The sequence below is a fragment of the Chlorocebus sabaeus genome, chromosome 17 (assembly GCF_047675955.1).
Source record: "Chlorocebus sabaeus isolate Y175 chromosome 17, mChlSab1.0.hap1, whole genome shotgun sequence".
In the NCBI taxonomy this organism is placed as follows: domain Eukaryota; kingdom Metazoa; phylum Chordata; class Mammalia; order Primates; family Cercopithecidae; genus Chlorocebus; species Chlorocebus sabaeus.
This window is the reverse complement of record NC_132920.1, coordinates 5,697,856-5,721,651: the sequence shown is the minus strand read 5'-3', so window position 1 is coordinate 5,721,651 and position 23,796 is coordinate 5,697,856. Positions and strand designations below refer to the sequence as shown.

Here is a 23,796-nt window from a genome sequence, read left to right as displayed (position 1 = left end):
CTGCTCTGTCACCCAAGCTGGAGTGCAATGGCGTGATCACAGCTCACTACAGTCTCAACCTCCCAGGCTCAAGCAATCCTCCCACCTCAGCCTCCAAAGTAGCTGGGAATACGGGCACACCTCACCACACCTAGCTAATTTAAAAAAAATTTTTTTTGAGACAGGGTCTTTCTGTGTTGCCCAAGCTGGTCTTGAACTCCTGGGTTCAAGTGATCTGCTCCCCCTCAGCCTCCCAAAGTGTTGGGATTACAGGAGTGAGCCACCAAGTCTGGCCAAGTCACCCTTCTTGAACTTTGATTCACCAAGCTCTTCAGTCCAACTTTATACAAGTGTGAGCTCAGAGAGGTGTGTGCTTGTGATTCCTTGGTTCACACACAGCCAAGCTGACACAAGGAAGTGAAACAGAGAAAGGTCTCAGTGTCTGTGGCCAAGCCCACAGAAAGCCACCTAAGCAGGCTGGATGCTGCCCAGGGCTGGGCCAAGTGTGTCTTTTGCAAGTGAGCCAGCTCAGCCCCCGAACCCCATATACAACGAAGACATCTCTCACCCCAGGAGCAGCCCCACAGTGCAAAGGAGCCCACACAGCTGCTAATGGCTGCCCAGGTTCGTCTGAGCTGTCTGGGGTCAGGCACAGCCTCCAGGGGCCTCTGGCCCAGGTTGCATCTTTCCTGCAGAGCGGAAAAACAAAGCACAGTTAAGAAAACCCCAAGAAGGCAGTCAGTTTCTTCCCTGGAGTTTCTGGGGTGGACTTCCGGCAGAGCTTTTGGAGAACTGACTGTTGCAGTTAAACAATATGTCTGGCAAGAAGCGAGACTTCCTCCCTTCCTGCTGCCTGGCTCATGGCGCTGCAGCCTCACTTCCGGAGGTGGCAAGAAAGAACTGCGGCGTCTGCAATCTAAGGGATCCCTGGCAGCCCACGGCAGCCAGACAACCACACCCACTGGAGAACTCTAGGTTCTCTATGGCCTCTTGTTACTGCCAGTGCTTGTGTGGTTTGAGGTGGGTAGTGCAGCAGCCTCCTGCAGCCAGCCCAGGACTGGGCAGCATGGAGCCAGGTAGTTAGTGTAGGAGAGGGAGCCCAGGCTTGGAAAGCAAGACTTGGCTCTGTCACTGGGCAACTGGGCAGAATTTTTATTATTTATTTATTTATTTGTTTGTTTATTTATTTATTTTTGAGACAGAGTCTTGCTCTATTGCCCAGGCTGGAGTGCTGTGGCATGTTCAACCCCTGCCTCCCTGTTTCGAGCAATTCTCCTGCCTTAGCCTCCTGAGTAGCTGGGACTACAGGCATGTGCCACCATGCCCGGCTAAATTTTATATTTTTGGTAGAGATGGGGTATTGTCATGTTGGCCAGACTGTTCTCAAACTCCTCCCCTCAAGTAATCTGCCCCCCTTGGCCTCCCAAAGTGCTGGGATTACAGGTATGAGTGACTGTGCCCAGCCTGGGTAACTCTGAAGAAGTTACTTAGCTTCTCTGAGCCTCAGTCTCCTCATCTGTATAATGGAAGCAATAGTGTCCGTTGTGCAGGGCTGGTATGACCAGTAAATGAGAATCCTCATGGGGGCCTAGAAATGACAGTGTCATAATGCAGGTGGTTCTGCTCTTACCAGTGACTAATATTTGTTGAGCACTGATCATAGACAAAGTTTGGTGCTGAGCATTTTATATTTATTGTCCCATTTAGTCCTCCTAAAAATCTAATGAGATATGACTATCCCCAGCTTACAAATAAGAAAATTGAGACTCAAAAAGGCCAGCACGTGACCCCAGATAACTGCACAAGGATATGCAGAGAGTGAGCAACAGGAGCCGAAGCCGTGGGCTCACACCATGCTCCTCCTGCCTCTTCAGCCCATGGCACAGTTGGTGGGTGCTACCTGAATTGAGTGGATGTGCCTGTTGTTTTGAAGTTGGGGTCTATGGCCATACCACCCTGAATGTGCCTGATCTCATCTGAAGTTGATGATAGCCATCATCTTTCATTTCAAAATGAAGAAACTGAGGCATTGGGATGTTAAGTCACACATAGCCAGCAAGTGGCAGAGGGTGAAAGGAACCAGCATTGATGAGCGCCTACTGTATGCCAAACACTGTGCTTACTTCAAGATCCTATGATCTGCTGGGTGGTTTTGGAGATGTTGGAGTTTCACTGACTTCCCACACCGCCCTGAAGAGGTCTTATTAGTATTAGCCCCATTTTACAGAGAAGGGAACTGAAGCTCCATGCATGTAATTAGACACTGAAGGCTGTTGATGGATGGGGAAGGAGAGGGTCCCTCTCTGTTTTTAAGGAATACATGGACAGTTATGATTCTGGCCTGAGAAGGAAACAGAAGGGGCTCTGTGCCCATCTCACATACCCTGCCCCACCCCCAGGGCTTCATGGATCCCACCAGGGGAGGCTCCTGGCTTCCCAACAGAGGAAGGCATCACTTCAGAAAGGGCTGTCCCCTCAGGCCTTCTGTAGGGGTCCGGTGGGGTCTAAGTGTGTGTGCCCTTCACTCCCTCTTCTCCATTCCCCCCGTTCTCTCTGTGCTCCTGTAGTGCCCACTGGACCACTGGAGAGCCCCAATAGAGAGTAAACAGCAGCAGAGCACACAGCCAGCCTCCCAAGGGTACAGGGCTTTCCTGCACTCTCAGGTCTAGTAAAAAGCGAGCTTTCTACAGAAATGCACAGGGGACTGAGATCAGAGTCGAGCAGGCCTGGAAGGATCCCGGGGAACCAATAATGCTGCAAGTGAAGATGAGGCCGCCCTCAGCAAGTCGTCCTTTCTGGCCCCCGAGGAGCCCTGGGGTGGACCCTGGTCACTCTCTTGAACATGAGACTCTAGTCTTTTTGCTCACTTCCAATATCAGTAAAATAAACTTGAGTACGTATTCCACAATGTGAAGGTTTATTGATTTATAAATTCTATAAATGTGCTACTGAGCTAATAAATGCATCACAATGCAGACATAAAAGTTGGTATTTTACTAGGATAAGAGGAAACCGTAACTAGAATTTCTGATATCTTCTTCCTACACCCCCAGCATTTTGTGGTGTACCCCCTTTGGGCCTTGGGAAAGCGATGTGGAGCCTGCAGAGCCTGGTATTGGGCTAAGGCCTGGCTGCAATGGGACACTGCCCTTCCCTGCAAGAGGCCATCAAGCAAGGCATTTGGCACAGGTTTTGGGGTCGGACAGAAGTGGGTTCTGATCTCAGCTCTGCCTCTGAGGAGCAGTGTGGCCTGGGCAGTGACTTACCTCCTGCAGCCTCCATTTCCTCATTACAAAGTGGGGGAGATAATCTTCCTGTGCAGAGCGGATGAGAGATGATGACCCCAAAGTCACAGCACGGTGCGTGCCACAGAGGAGTGGGGTTCAGTCGATAGTCCTGAATCCTCCTGCTTACCAATGAGCTCCCGGTTCCCACCCATGCCAGGGAGGTCAGTAGGCAGCCTGGGGGCCTGAAGGTCCGTCCTAAGGATGAAGTCTAAATGCGGAGAATGGATGACTTGGGAGAAACGTCCCCGCAGCTCCTCCTTGGCTCTGGGCAAGCCTTTCCCATGAGTGGTAAGTCGCATTCCTATGGCTCCAGGTAGAATTCCACAAAAAGAAAGATATGCATACACAATTGTTATTTCATCCCTCTTCTGGCATCCTCCCAGTTCTGCTCACACATGCTTGTGAGTCCCTTTGGTGACTTAGAAAGCACAGTAGAGCCAGCACAGTCATTCTGCAGCGGTAGAATCTATTTTTAGCCTGGAATAGCCCCATGGACAGGAGACCTGTACTGGCCCCCATTAAGGGGACTCCCCATCCTATGCCATTTATCAGGACCCACACAGCCCTCATGAGGCCACCAAAGAGACAGGACACCTCCCAAGTCACAGCTGCAGCCCTGAGAGGGACACGTACAATTTTGCCCCCTGGAGGCAGCCTCTTCCTGAGTGAGTGGCGGACTGTTCCGTCATCAAGCTGTCCGGGGCAAGCTGGAGGAAGCCGCTGTTGACCGCTTCACCCACGCCCCAGAGAGGCTCTGAGGCGCTCCTGTGGCCTGGGACAGACTGTCTCTGTGAACAGCAGTCCATGGCCAGGCAATCACAGAAACATCTCCCCTGGAAGACCCGCATTCAAAGGACCACCGAATTAAACTCCCACTTCACACTGAGGGGGAAGTGATAAGTAATGGGGGCGTGGTGCAGAGGAATTGGCCTACAGGTGGAGGTGGCCTGCAGCGCTTCTCTGGGAGGGGCAGCCTGCTCCCCTGGGAACCAAGCCACTGTTCTCTCCAACACCCCTACCCCAGAGGACTCTGTGTCTGAGCTTTCTGTACAAGTATCAGCTTCCACTGCAGCTGCAGCAGGCACGTTGTTGGAGAGCCTGGCTGGGTTCAAGGACTCTTCCCTGGTGCAAGCCTGGGTTGCAAAGATCATGCCTGTAGGGGCTGGGATAGATGCCCTCTAATTAGCCATGACCCTAGTTATTCCCTTCCCCACCTCTTTCCTGCCCTCCCCTTCTTTTCCCCTCAGAAGTGAAAGTGCTGGTAGCGGTCATCAATGTCCTTACAGAACATTTAGCTCAAAGTTGCATAATGTTTAACTTTCCCCAGGCCCCAGCCTGTCGGTCTCCACACCAGCCACTGTGAGGACAGGATGAATTCATTTGCAGAGGACAAGCACAAAACCTCCAGTAGAAAACAAATGCAATGTACCATAGTAAATGGGAGTAGCTTTAAAAAAAAAAAAAAAAAAAAAAAAGCACAAAATCCATTGGAGACCCCGTTGCCATAGGAACTGGCATTACAGCTTGCTTCCGATAATGAATAGAGGGTTTTGCTATTACAGTATTCTGGAAACTTCGCTTTCCCCTGTGCTGCACTGCAGAATGCAGCATCCTCTCCCCATTCATAAATATTTCATGACCACCGGCTGCTGCGTTTCATCACCGTGGATAGCACTCGGCCTAATCCACCCCTTGCCAAATTCATGTTGTCCTGTCAGAGAGCAACTTCCATTTCTTCCTCTTTCTTCTGCAGTCTTCATTTATCTGGTTTGAAGTTCTTTACATTCCCAAACCCAGAATGGTGGCTTTCATTGTGGCTTTGTCTTCAGACGCGAACATCTCTTTCCTGTGCCTGTCTTATTTTCCTGAAGGTTCCGTGGGCCTCCCCCAGGGGCGCTGGTTCTGCTCAGGCCCTTCCTGCCCTCTGCACATCTGCTTTGATGGAGTCCTGGGAGGATACTGGGCTTTTGAATTCTGGTGCCTCAACGTGCTGGCTGAGCCTCTGTTCCCTCATGGTTGAGATGCCACCTGCCCTGCAGGGTTGGAGAGAGACAGCCAGATAAGATACAACACATGTAAAGTAATCATCCCCCCATGGGTGGGCTCAAATGGTCACAGTGGCTGCTGGTGTTAGTTTGTTCTCTTATATCTCTTGTTTTTGTCTAGATAAAATAAAATCTGTAACTTTTTTAATTGACAAAATTGTATATATTTGTGTGTACAGCAAGTTTTGATATTTTGACACATAGAATGGCTGATCCAAGCTAATTAACCTGTGCATTACCTCACATACATTTTTGTGATAAGAATACTTAAAATACACTCTTAGCAATTTTCAAGTATACCATACATTAACTATAGTCACCATGTTGTACAATAGATGTCTTGAACTTCTTCCTCCCGTCTAAATGAAAATTTTAATCTTTTAATCAACATCTCCCCAAGCCCCCCAAGCCCCTGACCCCTGGCAACCACCATCCTATTCTTTGTTTCTATGAGTTTGACTTGTTTAGATTCCCCATGTAACTGGGATCATGCTGTGTTTTGTTTTCAGTGCCTGGCTTATTTCACTTACCTAATGTCCTCTAGGTTCATCCATGTTACAAAGGACAGGATTTCTTTCTTTTTAGAGGCTGAACAGTATTACATTGTGTATATACATCATATTTTCTTTATCCATTCATCCATTGATGGATACTCCCATCTTGGCTACTGTGAAAAATGTTCCATGACATGGGAGTGCGGATATCTCTTCCACATACTGATTTCATTTCCTTTGGATATATCCCCAGTAGTGGGATTGCTGGATCATACGGGAGTTCTATTTTTAATTTTTTGCAGAACCTCTATATTGTTTTACACAATGGCTGCACTAACTTACATCTCCACCAAATGTGCAAGGGTTCGCTTTTCTCCACATCCTTAGCCATCCTGGCAGGTGTGAGGCGCTATCTTATTGTGGTTTTAATTTTCATTTCCATGATGATTAATGATGAGCATTTTCTCATACACCTATTGGCCATTTGTATGTCTTCTCTTGAGAAACGTCTATTCTGGTCCTGTGTCCAGTTTTTAATTGATTTACAGATGTTCCTTGACTTACGATGGGGTTATGTCCCAATAAACTCACTGTTGGTTGATAAGACCATAAGTCAAAAGTATTTTTAGGCCAGGCAGTGTGGCTCATGCCTGTAATCCCAGCACCTTGGGAGGCTGAGGCAGGCAGATCACTTGAGCTCAGGAGTTCAAGACCAGCCTAGGCAACATAGCGAAATCCCATCTCTACTAAAAATCCAAAAATTAGCTGGGCATAGTGGAGCATGCCTGTGGTCCCAGCTACTCAGGAGGCTGAGGTGGGAGGATCACTTGAGCCCAGGAGGTAGAGGTTGCAGTGAGCGAAGATGGAGCCACTGCACTCCAGCCAGGGTGACAGAGAGAGACCCTGTCTCTAAATAAATAAATATTAAAATTAAAAAGTGTATTTAATGCACCTAATTTACCCGGCATCATAGCTTAGCCTGGCCTACGTTAAGTGTGCTCAGAACTTTCATTAGCATATGATCGGGCAAAATCATCTAACATAAAACCTATTTTATAATAATGTGTTGAATATCTCATGTAATTTATTGAATACTGTACTGAAAGTGAACAACAGAATAGTTGCATGGGCATGGAAGTATGGTTTCTACTGAATGCATGTCACTTTCATATCATCATAAAGTTGAAAAATTATAAATGGAAACATCATAAGTGGGGGACTGTCTGGATTTGTTCCCTTGCTATTTAGTTGAGTTGCTGTTGCTTTAACTTTAAATAAATAAATAAGCTTCTTTCTCCTTGCTGCCCTAGTGGAGGGGCTAGCCGGACAGCACGTTCAAGCTCTGTGGCCCTGGATGATCCCAATGAAGGCTCTTCACAGGAACATGGAGAGAGGCCATGGCCTGGCCCTGCAGACACTGAGCTGTGGATAATGCTGTGTAATGGTGACAGGGATGGCTGGGCATGGTGGCAAACCCCTGTAATCCCAGCACTTTGGGAAGCCGAGGTGGGTGGATCACCTGAGGTCAGGAGTCCGAGGTCAGCCTGGACAACATGGTGAAACCTCATCTGTACTAAAAATACAAAAATTACCCAGGCATGGTGGTGGGGGCTGTAATCCCAGCGACTCAGGAGGCTGAAGCAGGAGAATCACTTGAACCAGGAGGTGGAGGTTGCAGTGAGCCAAGGTCACGCCACTGCACTCCAGCCTGGGCAAAAAGAGTGAAACTCCATCTCAAAAAAAAAAAAAAAAAAAAAAAAAAAAAAGGTGACAGGGACGAGTCCTGAGCTAAGGAAGTGGCAAGTTGATTCGTGTGCATTTAGTACAGAAATAGTGCTCAGCATCACCTTCTCGCAGACTCAGAGCCTGGCTCTCCTCCTTCTTGCCTCCCCTAAGCACCCTTCAAGACTCAGCTAGTGAACGTTAGTGAGCTTCACTCTGAGAAAACGCACTGATGGTGGGCGTGGAATGGAGGCTTCTGCTCTCCTGTCAAGGGAGCAGCATCTGGAGAGGATGGCTGGTGGCTTGAAGCCCAGTGCTGCTGCTGGGTCTTGAGTACTGTCCTGTGGGTGACTCGGGGTGATTCTCCCCTGATTCTGGGCTTGTTTCCTTCCACCTCCCACAAGAACACAAACACACCACACTGTTGCTCACCACCAGGCCCGTCCAGCCTCGGGGCCTGTGATAACAGGGGGAGAGTCCTCCCAGACACCTCCTCAGCAGCCTGCTCTGGGGCAGGGTGGTTGTCCCCCGTGTCCCCATTCCTTACCTTCCTCCGCACCACAGAGACTCAGGGGCCGTTGCCTTTTGAAGCCGCGTCCTGAAGGCAGCCCTGAACACCCATCATCCCATGGGCAGTTTCTCTCACAGGGGACAGGGTCTAGGCGGATGCATAGAGCAGGCCCAGGGGCCAGAGCAGGCCAGGTGGGTTCAAGGATGGGAGGAGCCAGAGGGGTCAAAACTAGAGAGATTGAATCCTGACATGAAGTCTCAGGAAAAGTTCAGAGTAGAAGACAGAAGCCTGCCAAGAGGGTTAGAAACGGTGAGATTTCCGCTTGAAACGAGGAACTGGAAGCAGAAAGTGAGGTGGGATTGAGCACAGAAGGTCCAGCCAGTGGGCAGGGACGCAGGGATGCGTCATTGTCTCTGCTAAGGGGCTAGAGAGGGTCAAGCTAGTTAAAGCCACGAATGCGGAGGGACCTCAACCACTGAGACGGCATTTCTCCCACTGCCTTGAGCTCCTCCTTCAAATCCAGCCCTCGTCACACATGCTGGCTTGGTGGTTGTCACTGAGTTCCAGAAACCTCCCACCCGGGTCCTCCCGTCATGGCAGTGGTGGCCAATGGGGAACAGTGTCTCTATTGGCCAACCTGCCAATAGAGACTGGAAGACTCCCCAACCTGCCCCCAACAGTTCAGGACCCTGTTTGACAGCGCTTCCAGCCTTCTATGCAGACTGAGGAGGAAGCTGATCTGAGATTCAGTGCTTGCTCCAGAAGCCCCAAGGGCACTAGTGCTATCTGACATTCTTCTCTAAACCCCTTGACCAATAAGGCCAGGGACCTCAGTGCAGCCTCATCCTCCTGCCCCTGGGGACATCTGCTGGAATCCTCTGCTGCTCTGATTCTGCCAGGCCCTGCCTGCAGGGAGTTCATACAACCCTCAAGGAACCTGGGCCCCTGGGTACCTACGCACAGCCCTGGGGGAAGGACCCTCTGCGGGGCAGTGTGTGGGAGCCTCTCCTGTGGGTTCTCTCTCCTGGCCTGTTCTGGTTTCTGGGACACAAATTCAAACCCCTGCCCACACTCATCACCACTTCCTTCCCTGCCTATCTTTTAAATATTATCATGCAATAAAATATACATAATATAAAATGTGCCATCTTAGCCATTTTGAAGGACATCATTGAATGGTATTAAGCACGTTCACGTTGTTGTGCAGCCATCACCACCACTCAGCTCCAGGACTTTTTCACTGTCCCAAACTGAAACCCCGAACCCATGAACACGAACGCCCCATTCCTCCCTCCCTCTAGTCCCTGGCAACCACCATCGCACTCGCTGTCTGTGAATTTCACAATTGTAGGTGCACATGTGAGTGGAATCACAGAGAATTTGTCTTTTGTGCCTGGCTCATTTCACTGAGCAGTACGTTCTCAAGGGTCATCCATGTGGCAGCATGCGGCAGAATTCCCTTCCTCTTTAAGGCTGAATCGTGTTTCATTGTCTGGATAGACCCCATTTTGTTCATTCATTCGGCCTTCAGTGGACACACGGGCTGCTTCCATCTTCAGGCTATTGTGAGTAATGCTGCCAGGCACATAGGTGGGCAAATATCTGTTTAAGCCCCTGCTTTCAGTTATTTTGGTTGTATACCCAGAGGTGGGATTGCTGGATCATATGATAATTCTATGTTTATTTATTTATTTTGAGAAACCTCAATACTGTTTTCCACAGCGATTGTACCATTTTACATTCCCACCAACCGTGCATGAGGGTTCCAGTTTTGCCATGTCTTCAATGCCTGTTATTTTCTGTTTATTTTTAGCTATGGCCATTCTAATGGGTATGAGGTGGTATCTCGTTGTAGTTTTGATTTGCATTTCTTAATGATGATCAAGGTTTAGCTCCTTTTCTTGTGCTGAATGGCTATCTGTCTCCTTTGAAGAATGTCTGCTCCAGTCCTCTCTCTGCTTTTTCATTGGGACGTTTGTGCTTTCACTGTTGACTTTTTGGAGTTGCTGCGTATTTTAAAGCTCTTTGTAGCAGGCATCATCATGAATGAGCCCTAACAACCCCCAGCCACTGACCTTTGAGAGTCCTTTTGGAGTCTGACCTCTGCAGCCATGTCTCCTTAATCATGGTCATCTCAACTGCTCTTGTTGCAACCTTCTCCAGGTCTCTCCTCTTCCTTTGCAGTAGGAGTAAGAAGCACATGGTGTTTTTTCCGTTCTGGGTTCCCAGTGGTTCCCTTTGTGCAGGACAAGTGATGTGCTATTCCTGGGGCCTCCCCTCCTGCTGGGGTTCCAGCAGCATCCTGGGTCAATGACCTCTGCAAACCTTCCACAGAATTCCTCTAACGCCTCTTCCTGGGTCAGAGCAGAGAGCTCAGTGCCAAACATTTCATAATTACTGCTTCAAAGATCCTGCACCACACGTGCTTCAGGGATGTTCCAGGGGCAGAGAAAGGAAGTGTGCACTGGAGGTGTTATCTCGCTTCATTCCCACCATCATAAAGATTGAGTACTTACCTGCCAGGTTGCACAGTGTTCAGTGCTGGAGCATACACTGTGAATGTCTACGATGCGTTGCCCACTGGGCCAAACCCTAGTTCCCAAGGCCTTCCTTGAGTGACTTCAGCTCATTTCTGGAAAGTTTCAGTGACGCCACTTTGCAGCTCCAGGGAGACTTTCTGGAGAGTCAAAGCAACAAAAGGCAGAGAAAGCAAGAGAGAAAGTAGAAGGAGGGGAGGAAGAAGTGGAAGAGCAACAGATTCCTTTTTCACTCTCAGACTTCCTCCTCTCTCCCACTCAGAGCCCCCCACTTGTTTGCTTAGAAGTTGCTTGCTCGGCTGCCCTGGATTCAGCGGCTCCAAGCTCCACTTAGGACGAGGGAAACCTGAGAGAGCCCAAATGCTTAGGGTCTGACTTTCAAGGAAGATGATTTCCCCTAACATTGGGGCATCTGAGCATTCGTAGGTTAGCTCCTCATCTGAGAGCAACTGCCTCTCTTGGGGGAAGACATTTTTCCTTCAGAGTTGGCCTGGGGAGGGGGAGGGGGGAAGGCGGAGGGAGGGGAGGGGAAGGAGAGAGCAGGGAGGGCAAGGACAGAACACAGGTGGGAGGAACAAGGGGGAGGAGAGTAGGGAGACACTTAACACCACTTGAAGAGCAGCTACAGTGCCTCGCACACAAGACACATCTAAAGACTGAAAGGCTGGGCCCAACAGATCTTATGAAATGGGAGGTTTCTTCTCGGATCGCTGCCCACCCTATCCCCATGTCATCTGTGGAAAATAAGGCTCAACATGTCGCCTTTGGGACTCTACAAGTTTCTCAGAAGTGCCTGAGGCACCAGGTCGTCAAGCAGGGGATGTTGCATGGCGGGGGCCTGACCCTCCAGCCCACTATCCAAGGAGAGCTACTCAGTTTATATCTGTTCAATGTGTATTAAAAAGACATTCTGGGACTGGGCTCCGTGGCTCACGCCTGTAATGCCAGGACTCTGGGAGGCCAAGATGGGCGGATCACAAGGTTAGGAGTTCGAGACCAGCCTGGCCAACATGGTGAAACCCTGTCTCTACTAAAGATACAAAAAATTAGCCAGGCATGGTGGCAGGCACCTGTAATCCCAGCTACTCAGGAGGCTGAGGCAGGAGAATTACTTGAACCCCGGAGGTGGAGGTTGCAGTGAGCCAAGATTGCGCCATTGCACTCCAGCCTGGGCAACAGGGCGAGAGTCGGTCTCAAAAAAATAAATAACCACTGCTTCAACGTAAACACGCAGAGGACTGGCCTGGACTCCACCCCAACCCCACCAAGGACCTCTCCACCTCAGACATCTCCTGGTCTTCACCCTGCCCCAGGCAGACAGTGACAGATGTCCACTCTGTTAGCCGTAAGGAACTGGCTAGGTCAAGCTGGCACAGAAGGAAAGGACTTGGATCAAGTTCTTGTTCCTCACACCAAGAACTGTTGCCCCTGGGAGCTGGGAGAAGTTGAAATTGATTTGAATGCCCAAGGTGGCTTGACTGGGCCCAGGGATGCTGAAATTCATTAAAAGGAGACCTTCTGGGGCCTGTTTTCAAAGGGAGTGAAAAAGGGCTGATGTTAACTTCATATAGAAACTCTCTAGAAAAATGAAATTGATTTTTCTAGAAATGAAAATAGAAATGTTTCACAGACCAGGCGCAGTGGCTTAGACCTGAAATCTCAGCACTCTGGGAGGCTGAGGCAGGAGGATCACTTGAGCCCGGGAGTTTGAGACCAGCCTAGGCAACATAGGGAGACCCCATTTCTACAAAAAAGTTTAAAAAATTAGCTGGGTGTCTGTAATCCCAGCACTTTGGGAGGCCGAGGTGGGAGGATCATGAGACCAGCCTGGCCAGCATGGTGAAACCCTGTATCTACTAAAAATACAAAAAGTCACGGTGGTGCCAACCTGTAATCCCAGCTACTCAGGAGGCTGAGCCAGGAGAATCGCTTGAACCTGGGAGGTGGAGGTTGCAGTGAGCTGAGATTGCACCACTGCACTCCAGCCTGGGTGACAAAGCAAGACTCCATCTCAGGAAAAAAAAAAAAAAAATTTAGCTGTGCGTGATGGCGTGTGCCCGTAGTTCCAGCTACAGGCTGAGTCAGGAGAATCACTTAATCAGTCGGGCCCTTGGGTTCATGGCTGCAGCGAGCCGTGATCACACCATTGCATACTGCACTCCAGCTTGGGCAACAGAGTGAGACTCTCACTCTCTCTCTCTCTCTCTCTCTCTATATATATATATATATGTGTGTGTGTGTGTGTGTGTATTTACATATACACATACACATATACATATATACACATATACACATACACATATATATAAATTTTTAAAAAGAAATGTTTTATAAAACATAACAAATACTTGGTCATTTAACCATTTTCTTACTGCTCTCAAAGTCTGAATGTCTCTTGGTAGAGAAGCTGAGTAGAAATCTGCAGAAACTCGGGAATCTGGTGTCAGCCTCTGAATTGGTGATGCTCAACACCGGCTGCACTTGAGGACCTCCCGATGGGTTGGTTAACACTTTGTTCAAGCCCCATACTCACTGAGTCTGGTTTAAGTGGCCTGGGTGGGGGTGGGCACAGGGATTTGTTAAATGCTCACCAGATGGTTGCAATGGGCAGCCTGGGTTGAGAGCCATCAAGGTAAAGTAAAAGTTGCGTTAACTTCCAGCAGCCACACCCCTTATTTATGAAAGGAGTTAAAAACTTTTTCCACACAAAAACCTGCATGTGGATGTTTAGAGCCACTTTATTAATATTTGCTAAAACTTGGAAACAATCAAGATATCCATCAGTGGGTGAGGGGATAAACTGGGGTACATGCAGACAATGGTATATTACTTAGCACCAAAGAGAATTGAGCTGCAAAGCCATGAAAAGGCACGGGGGAACCTTAAATGCATATTACTGAGTGAAAGAAGCCAATCTGAAAAAGCTGCATACTGTACGATTCCAACTGTATGACATTCTGGAAAAGGTGAAACTATGAAGAGGGTAAGAAGATCAGTGGTTGCCAAGGGGGAAGCGGGAGGAAGGGATGAATTAGTAGCTTACAGAGGATTTGCAGGGCAGTGAGACTACTCTGATATTATAATGATGGATACATGTCATAATGCATTTGTCAAAACCCATACAATGCCCAATGCAGAGAGTGAACCCTAAGGTAAACCACGGACTCCGGGGGATAGCGATGTGTCAATCTTGGTTCATTAATTGAAACAAACACGCCACTCTGGTGGGGGATGTTGATAATGAGGGAAGTTGTGCGCGTGTAGGGACAAAGGTACCTGGGATACGTCTGTACTCTGCTCAATTTTTCTGTGAACCTAGAACTGCTCAGAAAATGAAGTCTGTTTTTAAAAGAGAAAAGCTATGACTCTCTTCTCCTCTCTGTTCGACAAACAGCCCCATCTACTCATGCAGTGTCAGCCTCATCCAGAATACAATGGTGAAAGTCTGAGTCAATGGATTTGGCCATATTTGATACCTGGTCACCAGGGCAGCTTTTAACTCTGGCAAAAAGGACATTGTCATCATCAATGATCTCTTCATTGGCCTCAACTCCATGGTCTACATGTTCCAGTATATTTCATGGCAAGTCCAATGGCATAGTCAAGGAAAGAGAACAGGAAGCTTGTAATCAATGGGAAGCTCATCTCCATCCTCCAGGAGCAAGATCTCGCCAACATCAAATGAGGCAACTCTGGTGCTGAATATGGGGCAGAGCCCACTGGTGTCTAGCACCATGGAGAAGACTGGGGCTCACTTGAAGTAGCCAAAACTGTCATCATCTGTGCCCCTCGTGTTCTTGTGCAGATTCCATGTTTGTGATGGGCGTGAACCATGAGAAGTATGATTTCTCTTCTGGAGATTGTCAGCAACGCCTCCCGCACCATCATAGTTTGGCACCCTTTGCCAAGGTCATCTATGACTATAGTCCATGCCACTACTGCCACCCAGAAGACTGTTGGAGAAACTTTGGCATGACTGCTACAGAACATCATCCCTGCGTCTACTGGTGTGGCTGAGGCTACGGGCAAGGTCATCACTGAGCCAGATGAGAGGCTCACAGGTATGGCCTTCTGTGTTCCCACCCATAAGAGCCATGTTGGTCATGGCTTTCATCTGCCATCTGCAGAAAGCTGCGAAATGTGATGCATGAGAAGATGGTGAAGCAGGTATCGGAGGGCCCCCTCAAGGGGATCCTCAGCTACACTGAGGACCAAGTTGTCTCCTCTGACTTTAAGAGTGGCACCCACACTCTTCTACCTTCAATGCCAGGACTGGCATTACTTCAATGGCCACTTTGTCAGGCTCCTTTCCTGGGATGAATTTGGCAGCAGCAACAGAGTGGTGGACCTTATGGTCCACATGGCCTCCAAGGAGTAAGACCGCAGGACCACCAGCTCCGCCAATAGCACAAAAGGAAGAGTGAACCCCCAGCTACTGGGGAGTCATTGCCCCACTCAGGCTTCCCAAAGTCAGTTTCCATTCCAGACTCTTGGAGAAAGGGGAGGGGCTTCGGGAGCTCTAGCTTCTCAGGCACTATCAATGAATATACCACCCCCAGTCAAAAGAAAAAGGCCACATAACTTAACATGGGCAAGAGTCCTCTCACATGACTCATGGCATTGAGCGTTTGGTTAGTAGAATAGAAGAGTAGTCCAGTTTCTAAAGATTTTAATCATGTGTATACTGATAAAAGTGAAATCATTACAGGTGATCGCTGGTTGATGTGATGCTGTGGTGTCTTTTGATGGAAGTGCTGCCATAAACTTTTCCCTCTGGCCAATCCCCAAGACCAGGCTGCTCCAGAGGGACTTTTGAGAAGAATAAGACTCCAAAGACGTTAAGAATCCCCCAGTTCAAAGGAGCCCTCCCTAGCTCAAGGTTGCCTCGGATTCCAGCCCTCTCCTCCCAGGCTTTATTGGGCTGGTGTTCCTGGGAGCGTCAGTGTGAGTAGCTACGCACCTAGTGGGACTGTGTTGCACCTGTTCCTGAGAGCAGGTGTGATAGGAAACAGCAAGACGAAGGGCAGCACCCAGGCATGTGGGGGTGAGAAGGCACTGGCACATCCCTCCCACCTGGGGCTTGCTGTAGGAGAGGCATGGTCTCCAGAGGACCCCTCCCTTTACCAGCATGCAGGATGCTTGGTCAGTCCTGAATATTACAGCCAAACCCTAGCCAGGGCCCCTGCCACCTGAGGCAGAGGCTGAGTGTGTGAGGATGGAGTTCCCATAGCCTGCTGGCAAACTCTTTGAGATCACACACATCCTGAGAGCAAAGGAAAAGAATCCATGCCAAAATCCATGCTAGCCTATGTCCCTCTCTTCTCAAAACTGCTTTGGGAGCTTTAGTTCTTGTAGAAACCACACTTTGCGGATCCAATTTCAAGACTTGCCACATATCCCTTGTAAATGAGGATGTGCATTTCTCAAGCCTGAACAGTTTGTACAAAGGCCACAGTTGGTCTTTACAGGGACAGTGTCAAAAAAGCGGGTGGTCTTCCTGAGAAGCCAAGGGATGACACACCCCTGCAGGGGTTCATTCTATGCATGGCACATTTAAGTCAAAGCTCTCCACACACAAGGTTCAAAAGAACAAGCTCTGGGATATTTTGCAGACCAGAAAAGGGTTCCCATGATGTGGGCAACTCTCACATCCTTGGAGGCATCAGCAGGGTTGGCTGGGATGCAGGCTGCAGCTTGTGCTGGAAGTGATATTCACTCTCAGAGGGAAACCTGGACCACTTCTCCCTTTGAGAATGTTGGAGTGTAGTGGAAAGAGCTGGATGTCCAGAGTCATGAGACCTTCTGGGTACAACCCTATGGTCATATCTTCATCTCAGAGCAAATGCAAATACCCTGTAGCGCCTATCACCCTGGAGGGTATGAGGATCAGAGGAGGTGCTTTGGAAACACCTTGAAACTGTATAGAGCTTTTTGGATATAAACTTGATACTTTCTGATCTCCCAGTGGCCCTTTGGGAGGAAATGGGATCACTGTTGAACCCAATGCAACTCTCAGAGAAGTCAAGACACAGGGTAAATTGGTTGTAGGGGCCACTTGTGCCCGTCCCACACATCACAGCTGCAATCCTTCTTTTGGGTTGCATGAGGCAGGTCTCCATGGCTTCCAAAACAATGAGTCCTCCAAGGTCAAATGTATTTTTAAATTTCTCATCAGAGTTCTTTGAGAAAGGGAACATTGTTTTCAGCGTCTCTTTTTGCAGAGGATAATTAATACTACTGATAAAATTGCTGGTTCTGTGAGTAGACCCGCCGTGATGCTGGGATCACATGACCCTGCAGGCCTTTGAGTCGCTGGAAGCTGTTGCCTTCCAGAGGGAGCCCTGCACCCCAGGGCTGTGCAGGAGGAAAGAGGGAGCCCATGGGAGCAGGGTCACATTGTGAAGGGCCAGCCAACCCCTTGGACGGTCCTGCTTCCCCCGAAGACACATGACAACACTCCTTATAAATAGGCTCCTCCAGCTCAGGCAGTTGACAGTTTCAAGAAATCCGTTAGAAGAAACAGGCAGAGTTGTGATGCTGGCAAAGTTCTAGGGCTTTTTTTTCTTCCCCATTTTAACTGTTAAAATTTATCTCCGACATTGCACAAACGAATGAAATCAACAGCCTCTTATCAGATCCCAAATCTGTCAGCCAATGTCTACCAGCCACTTGGAGCCAAAAGCCTCTTAGCACATGTGTGACTTGAGCTGAGAAGGGACCGGGACAGGAGCGCAGGCAGCTTTGTTCTGGCATCCTCGTTCCCAAACATTTGCTCATTTAGAGCCCAGGAGGCAGCAGTGCCTCCACTGCCTCCGATCTCGGTTCTGTGGGCTTCCAGACAGCGTTCAAGCACCTCCCTGACAAGCCTTCATCTCTTTCTTCAGTTACCAACCACCACCCATGGCCGTAGGGGCCAGTGGCCAAATTCTATGCTGTCCTCCTAGCCTTTCATGCATGCCCAGGTCTCCATGGGGTGGGAAGAGTTAGAGGTACTGCTGTGAACCCACAGTTGCCTTAAATGGCTTGGGCTGAACCAGGCAGAGAAAGAAGCCCAGCATTCCCTGGGGCACAGTCACCCTGGCACCCACCTTGGGCTGAGCACTTTCATGACTCGAAGCTTTGGAGAGAAGTCCTTGAGCAGTACCTCTGGCTGGCTACCTCCTCTGGCTCCAGGAGTTTCTGATCCTGGACAGATCCCAGTGTGCATCTCTCCAAGACATGTCTGTTCCCATGATATCTGGAGGAAAGCGACATAAGACTTAACGTAAGTTTCCCTAGAGTTCCTCTGGGTTAATCTATCTATGTATTCCTGGGGTCAGCACATGAAAACTACCAATAATAATAAGTACCATGCATGGGCCATCTCCCATATGCCAGGCACTTTTTATACAGGCATAGCTGATTTTATTGCACTTAGCTTTATTGTGCTTTGCAGAGATTCTATTTTTTACAAACTGAAGGTTTATGGCAACATGGCATTGAGCAAGTCTATAGATGCTCACTTCCTGTCTCTGTGTCACATTTTGGTAGTGTTTGCAATATTTCAACCTCTTTCCTTGTTATTATATCTGTAACACTCATCAGTAATCAGTGATCTTTGGTGTTACTACTGTAATTATTTTTGGGCACGAGAAACCACATCCATATAAGACAATGAATTAATCAATTAATGTGTGTGTTCTGACCGCTCCACTGAGGCTGTTCCCATCTCTCTCTCTCTCTCTCTCTCTCTCTCTCTCTCTCTCTCTCTCTCCTTAAGTCTCACTATTCCCTAAGACACAACAATATTGAAATTAGACCAATTAATATAACCCTACAATGGCTTCTAAGTATTCAAGTGAAAGAAAAAGTGGTATGTCTCCCAACTTTAACCAAAAGTCAGAAATGATGAAGCTTAGTGAGGAAGGTATGTTGAAAGCCAAGAGAGGCTGAAACCTAGCCCTCTTGTGCCAAACAGGCAGGCTGTGAATGCAAATAAAAAGTTCTTGAAAAAAGGTAAAAGTGCTACTGCAGTGAACACACGAATGATAAGAAAGTGAAACAGATTTATTGCTGACATGGAGAAAGTTTGCGTGGTGTGGATAGAAAATCAAACCAACCACAACATTCCCTTAAACCAAAGCCTAATCCAGAGCAAGGCCCTAACTCTTTGGTTCTATTAAGACTGAGAGAGGTGAGGAAGCTGCAGAAGAGAAGTTGGAACCTGGTAGAGATTGGTTCATGAGGTTTAAGGAAAGAAGCTATCTCCGTAAAATCAAAGTGCAAGATGAGGCAGCAAGTGCTCCAGATCTTGCTAAGATCATTGATATGAAGGTCACTCACTAAGCAACAGATTGTTCATGGAGTTGAAGAGCCTTCTATTGGAAGAAAAAGGCACCTAAGATTTTCATTGCTAGAAAGGAGAAGTCAATGCCTGGCTTCAGAGCTTCAAAGGACAAGCTGGCTCTCTTGTCAGGGGCTAGTGCAGCTGGTGACTTGAAGTTGAAGCCAGTCCTCATGTACCATTCAAAAACTTATGCTAAATCTACTCTGCCTGTGCTTTACAAATGGAACAACAAATGCTGGGTGTCAATACATCTGTTTATATCATGATTTACTGAATATTTTAAACCCACTGTTGAGACCCTCTGCTCAGAAAAAAAAAAAAAAAGATTTTGTCAAAATACAACTGCTTATTGAGCATCAGGTCACCCAAGAGCTCTAACGGAGATGTACAAGGAGATGAATGTTGCCATGTCTGTTAACAACCATTTTGCAGCCCAGGAATCAAGGAGTCGTTTTGACTTTCAATTCTTATAATTTAAAAAGTACATTTTGTAAGGCTGTAGCTTCCACAGATGGTGATTCCTCTGATGAATCAGGACAAAAGAAATTAAAACCTTCTGAGATAATTCACTATTCTAGGTGCCATTAAGAACATTCATGATTCATGGGAGGAGGTCAAATACCAACATTAACAGGAGTTTGGAAGAAGTTGATTCCAACCCTGGATGACTTCAAGAGGCTCAATTGAGACTTTGGTCATTTTACCAGAGGAAGTCACTGCAGATGTGGTGGAAATAACAAGAGAACTATAACTAAAAGTGGAGCCCGAAGATGTGACCAAATTGCTGCAATCTCATGATAATGTTTAAATAGGTGAGGAGCTGCTTTATATGGGATGGGCAAAGGAAGTGGTTTCTTGAGACAGAATCTACTCCTGGTGAAGATGCCGTGAACCTCGTTGAAATGACAACAAAGGATTTAGAATGTCACACCGACTCAGTAGATAGAGCAGTGGTCGAGTTTGAGAGGACAGACTCTAATTTGGGAGGAAGTCCTACTGGGGGTGAAATGCTATCAAACAGCATCACATGCTACAGAGACATCTTTCGTGAAAGGAAGAGTCAATTGCCGAGGCAAACTTCACTGTTGTCTTATTTTAAGAAATTGCCACAGCCACCTCCACCTTTGGCAACTACCACCCTGGTCAGTTAGCAGCCATCCACAGTGAAGAAAGACCCTCCACCAGCAAAAAGATCATGATTCGCTGAAGGCTCAGATGAAGTCTAAGACGTCACCACCTGGCACCTCCTTGTCCTCACCCTTGGCAGGCAGAGCCCCGAGGCTGCCTCTGAGAGAAACACAACACACTGGCATGTCTGTACCTGTGACACCCCACATCAGACAGACACACAGACAACCCGATGGGAGGCACAGACCCGATGGGGAGGCCTGGTGGACAGCACAGGAGAGCTCAGCCAGCCACGTTCGTTGAGCCCTTATTGCAACCCCAGCCCCATGCTACACCCTGAAAGGGTTTGAAAAGAGACAGAGGCGAATGATCCAGACTTAGCCTCCTGAAGAATGGATGAGCAAGTGCTTACCTGTGTTTTAAGGGTCCCCAGGATCTGTTTTAATTAAGGATGATAAGGTACACAGACACAAAAGTGACTGTCATGAAGGAAGAAGCTTATTCTGCTCATACATCCCTAGAAACAGGAGGCCCAGCACAGCACACAGGGCCTCACAGGAGACACTGGGCCAGTCAGGAACACAGGGAGAGGGAGGAACTGTGGGCTGGAGCCTTTTTATGGTTTCCACAGGAGGAGTGGATAAGTGGAGCACATAGGCTTAGGATCACCTAGTTTAACTAATTTCAGGGCTCCGGGGCAGATGACTGTCCCTAATGTCTGGCAATGGCCCTGGGGTAACTAACGCAGGTGGATAGACAGTAGCCCTCATGTGAGAACCTGACAGGGAAGGTGGTTGGATATGACCTCCGGATTGGTGGGTTTTCATATGAAGATGAACTCGCAGAGGAGTTTGCTATCTCTAGGAATTAGCTAGCCCTGGGAGGGGCAGTCCCCCCAGGGTCACCAAGGCCTCAGATGTCAAAGTGTCATGAATGAATACGGAAAAGTAAAGACACAGGTAATACACCCAGTGCCTCAGGACCTATCAGGGCAGAGGTCTGCCCTGGGCAGTGAATGTCCAAGGAAGGACAATAATGTTCACATATTTAAAACATAGGTCATATCCAGGATCATACATTTTTGGGATGATAAACCAGAAAGAATATGCTTCTATCAACATCTGTCACCACCACCTCCCTTCATTAGCGCTGTTACCAGGTAGAGACGGGCCTTTAGTGCCAGGGCTATGAGAGCCCCTGCATGGCTGGCCCCACCCTTGCCTGCCTCTGCAACCACATCCTTGCCAGACCCTTTTGCTGCAATCCCTCCAGCACACCAGGCTCCTCCCGGCCCCAGGGCCTTTGCACCTGCTGTGCCCATGCCCAGTTGGGCCCTCAGCTTACCCACCACAGAGCCTGGCCTGGGAAACTCTTACTCCTGCTTCAGGTCTCAGCTTGAAATCAGGCCCGTCTTCCCTGACTCTCACCCGCTGAATGTGAGCTTCCCAGGACTGCTCTAAGCTTCTCTCACAATCACTGTTTCAGTGGTTCATGTATCACTGAAGTGTTGGTCTGTCTGAGCCAGACTTCTCTGCTCTAGTCCAGAAATCAAACTTTCCTATAGACTCTATCTCTATACATCAAATACATCAGGGTTCTCTAGAGAAACAGAACCAGTGGGGTGTGTGTGTGTTTGTGTGTGTGTGTGTGTGTGTGTAAATACCTTTATGACAAGAAACTGGTTCACATGACTGTGAAGGCTGAGAAGTTCCACATCTGCAGTCAGCCAGCAGGAGACCCAGGAGAGCCATTAGTGTAGCTCCCGTCCGAGGGCAGAAGACCTGTGTCCCAGTTCAGAGGTCAGGCATGAGGAAGAGTTCCCTCTCACTCAGCCTTTTCATTCTACTCAGGCCTTCAGTTAATTGGACCGGGCCCACACACATTGGGATCTACTGATTCCAATGTCACCCTCATTCAAAACCTCACAGACATGCCCAGAATAATGTTTGACCCAATACCCGGGCACCCAGTGGCCCAACCAAGTGACACGTTAAATTGTCCATCGCACTATCTTAATGTTTCCCAGTCTCCTGGAGCTTAAAATGTCAGATACTGACCTCAGTACCTTCCCCCTCTCAGCACAAAACCCTGCACACTCTGCCTTCTACAACACCCCTCAGACCCATGCCCACCTCCCAGCCCCACCAGGCCTGGCTTGCTTTGGGTCTCATGACATCCTGAGTTCCAGCCACTGCCTGTGTGGCCTCAGACCAGCGGCATTTCCTCCCTGCACTGTTCCCCACATGACACCTTTCTGTCTCTCTGATGTCAGGCTCTTGCTTAAAATCTGTCTGAGGTCTCCTCTCAGGGTGAAATTTCTGCTCATAAGCCTGTGACTGAGGCCTGCCTAACAGAGCCCTGACCCACCCCTTCAGGCCCGTTTTATCTGCCACCCCAGGAGCCACCTACAGTTCTGAACACCTCTGGCCTCTTTATACCTCTGTACTGCACCTTCCTTCCCCTGTCTCTGCCTCCTCCCTCGACTAACCCCAGTCCCACCAAACACTCACAGCCATCTGAACTGAACTCACCACACACACCCCACAGGTGTTCCTTCTCCTTCCCCTTCATCCCTTTTCAAATATTACCACCCTTCATAGCATGAATGGATTCCATTGCATGCACCTGCACACATCCAGAAGCGCATTCACAGAGCACTGCATGGAGCTATGTGCACCGACGGCTCGGGAGATTCCCCTACGGGTTTTGACTTATGATGTAGTTTACACCCTCGGGTGGAGAACACTTTGCAAAAGACACAGCTTCCATCCCTGCATACCCAGCCACCATGACAAGGCTGGGAGGGTGGGGAACAGGGGGTCCTCATTCTTTATTCACAGCCTCATGAACTTCAGGGAGTACAGGCAGCATTATCCCCAAGAGGGTTGCTCCTTCTTTCCTTCCTTCCTTCAACAAACATACTTAGAAAGTGTATTTCATGACTAGCACTGTGCCAGACACCGAAGATAATAAAGAAAAATAGCACTGGGCCTATAATTGGGAGTCTAGATATATGATACAGAAGTGCAACTGACAATGCAAGGAGCAAGAGGACTAGCACAGTGGTGCATGGCATTTTCTGGGCACAGAAAGTGCTGATGGAAGGGAAGGAGAAGGGGAAAAAGGAGGGAGGGAAAGAAGGAAGAGGAAAAAAGAAAGGACACGAGGAAGGCAGGAAGGCTTCTGCAAAAAAATTAAAATCAAATTGTTGACATTCTTTTTATTTGTCTTTTTTGAGACAAAATGACACTTGCCAGACATCAGCTTCCTGGCCCATGTCCTGGTCCCTGGTATCCAAATGACAGCAGCGTGATCCTCCTGTGAGGTCCTTCTGTGCCCTCTGATCTGAGTTCCTGAAAACAGAGGGCCACTCAGGAACTGCTGTCCCTCAGGCCAGCTGGCTGGTGACGAGCTTTTGAAGACTCTGCTCTCTCTCCTGCTGGAAGAGCTCCCCAGGGGCCACCAGGAGCCAGGTGATCACTCTCAGCCTCTGTCAGCTCCTGGAGATCAGTAGACCTTTGCACACCCTGGGCAGGTGCCAGGGCCTTTAAGGAGGCTTTCTGCTCTGCAGGGATGTTCTGTGGGCTCCAGTATTCTGGCGAGCATCAGCTTATTCTGGGCTTAGTCTTCTTGCTCTATCACTCCTGCCTCTGTTTTGCTTCTTTTTAGTGATGCACGGTTTCCATCTTATGAGGAAGGCCTGTAAAATCTAAGATCTGCACAAATCCCCAGGGGTTGTTAGGGGCATTGGAGAAGGGCTGTGTGTC

The 23,796-nt window shown here is 48.6% G+C and overlaps 1 long non-coding RNA gene across 1 annotated transcript; it reads right to left on the bottom strand.

The window, feature by feature from the left end:
- Window positions 1-269: 269 nt before the first annotated feature.
- LOC119626782 (uncharacterized) lies at window positions 270-17,806 on the bottom strand. Its single transcript, XR_005242931.2, has 3 exons — window positions 17,664-17,806; window positions 3,246-5,299; window positions 270-668 (listed from the first exon to the last, which is right to left on the bottom strand). It is a non-coding gene; the product is annotated as an uncharacterized lncRNA (long non-coding RNA).
- Between the last annotated feature and the right edge of the window lie 5,990 nt (window positions 17,807-23,796).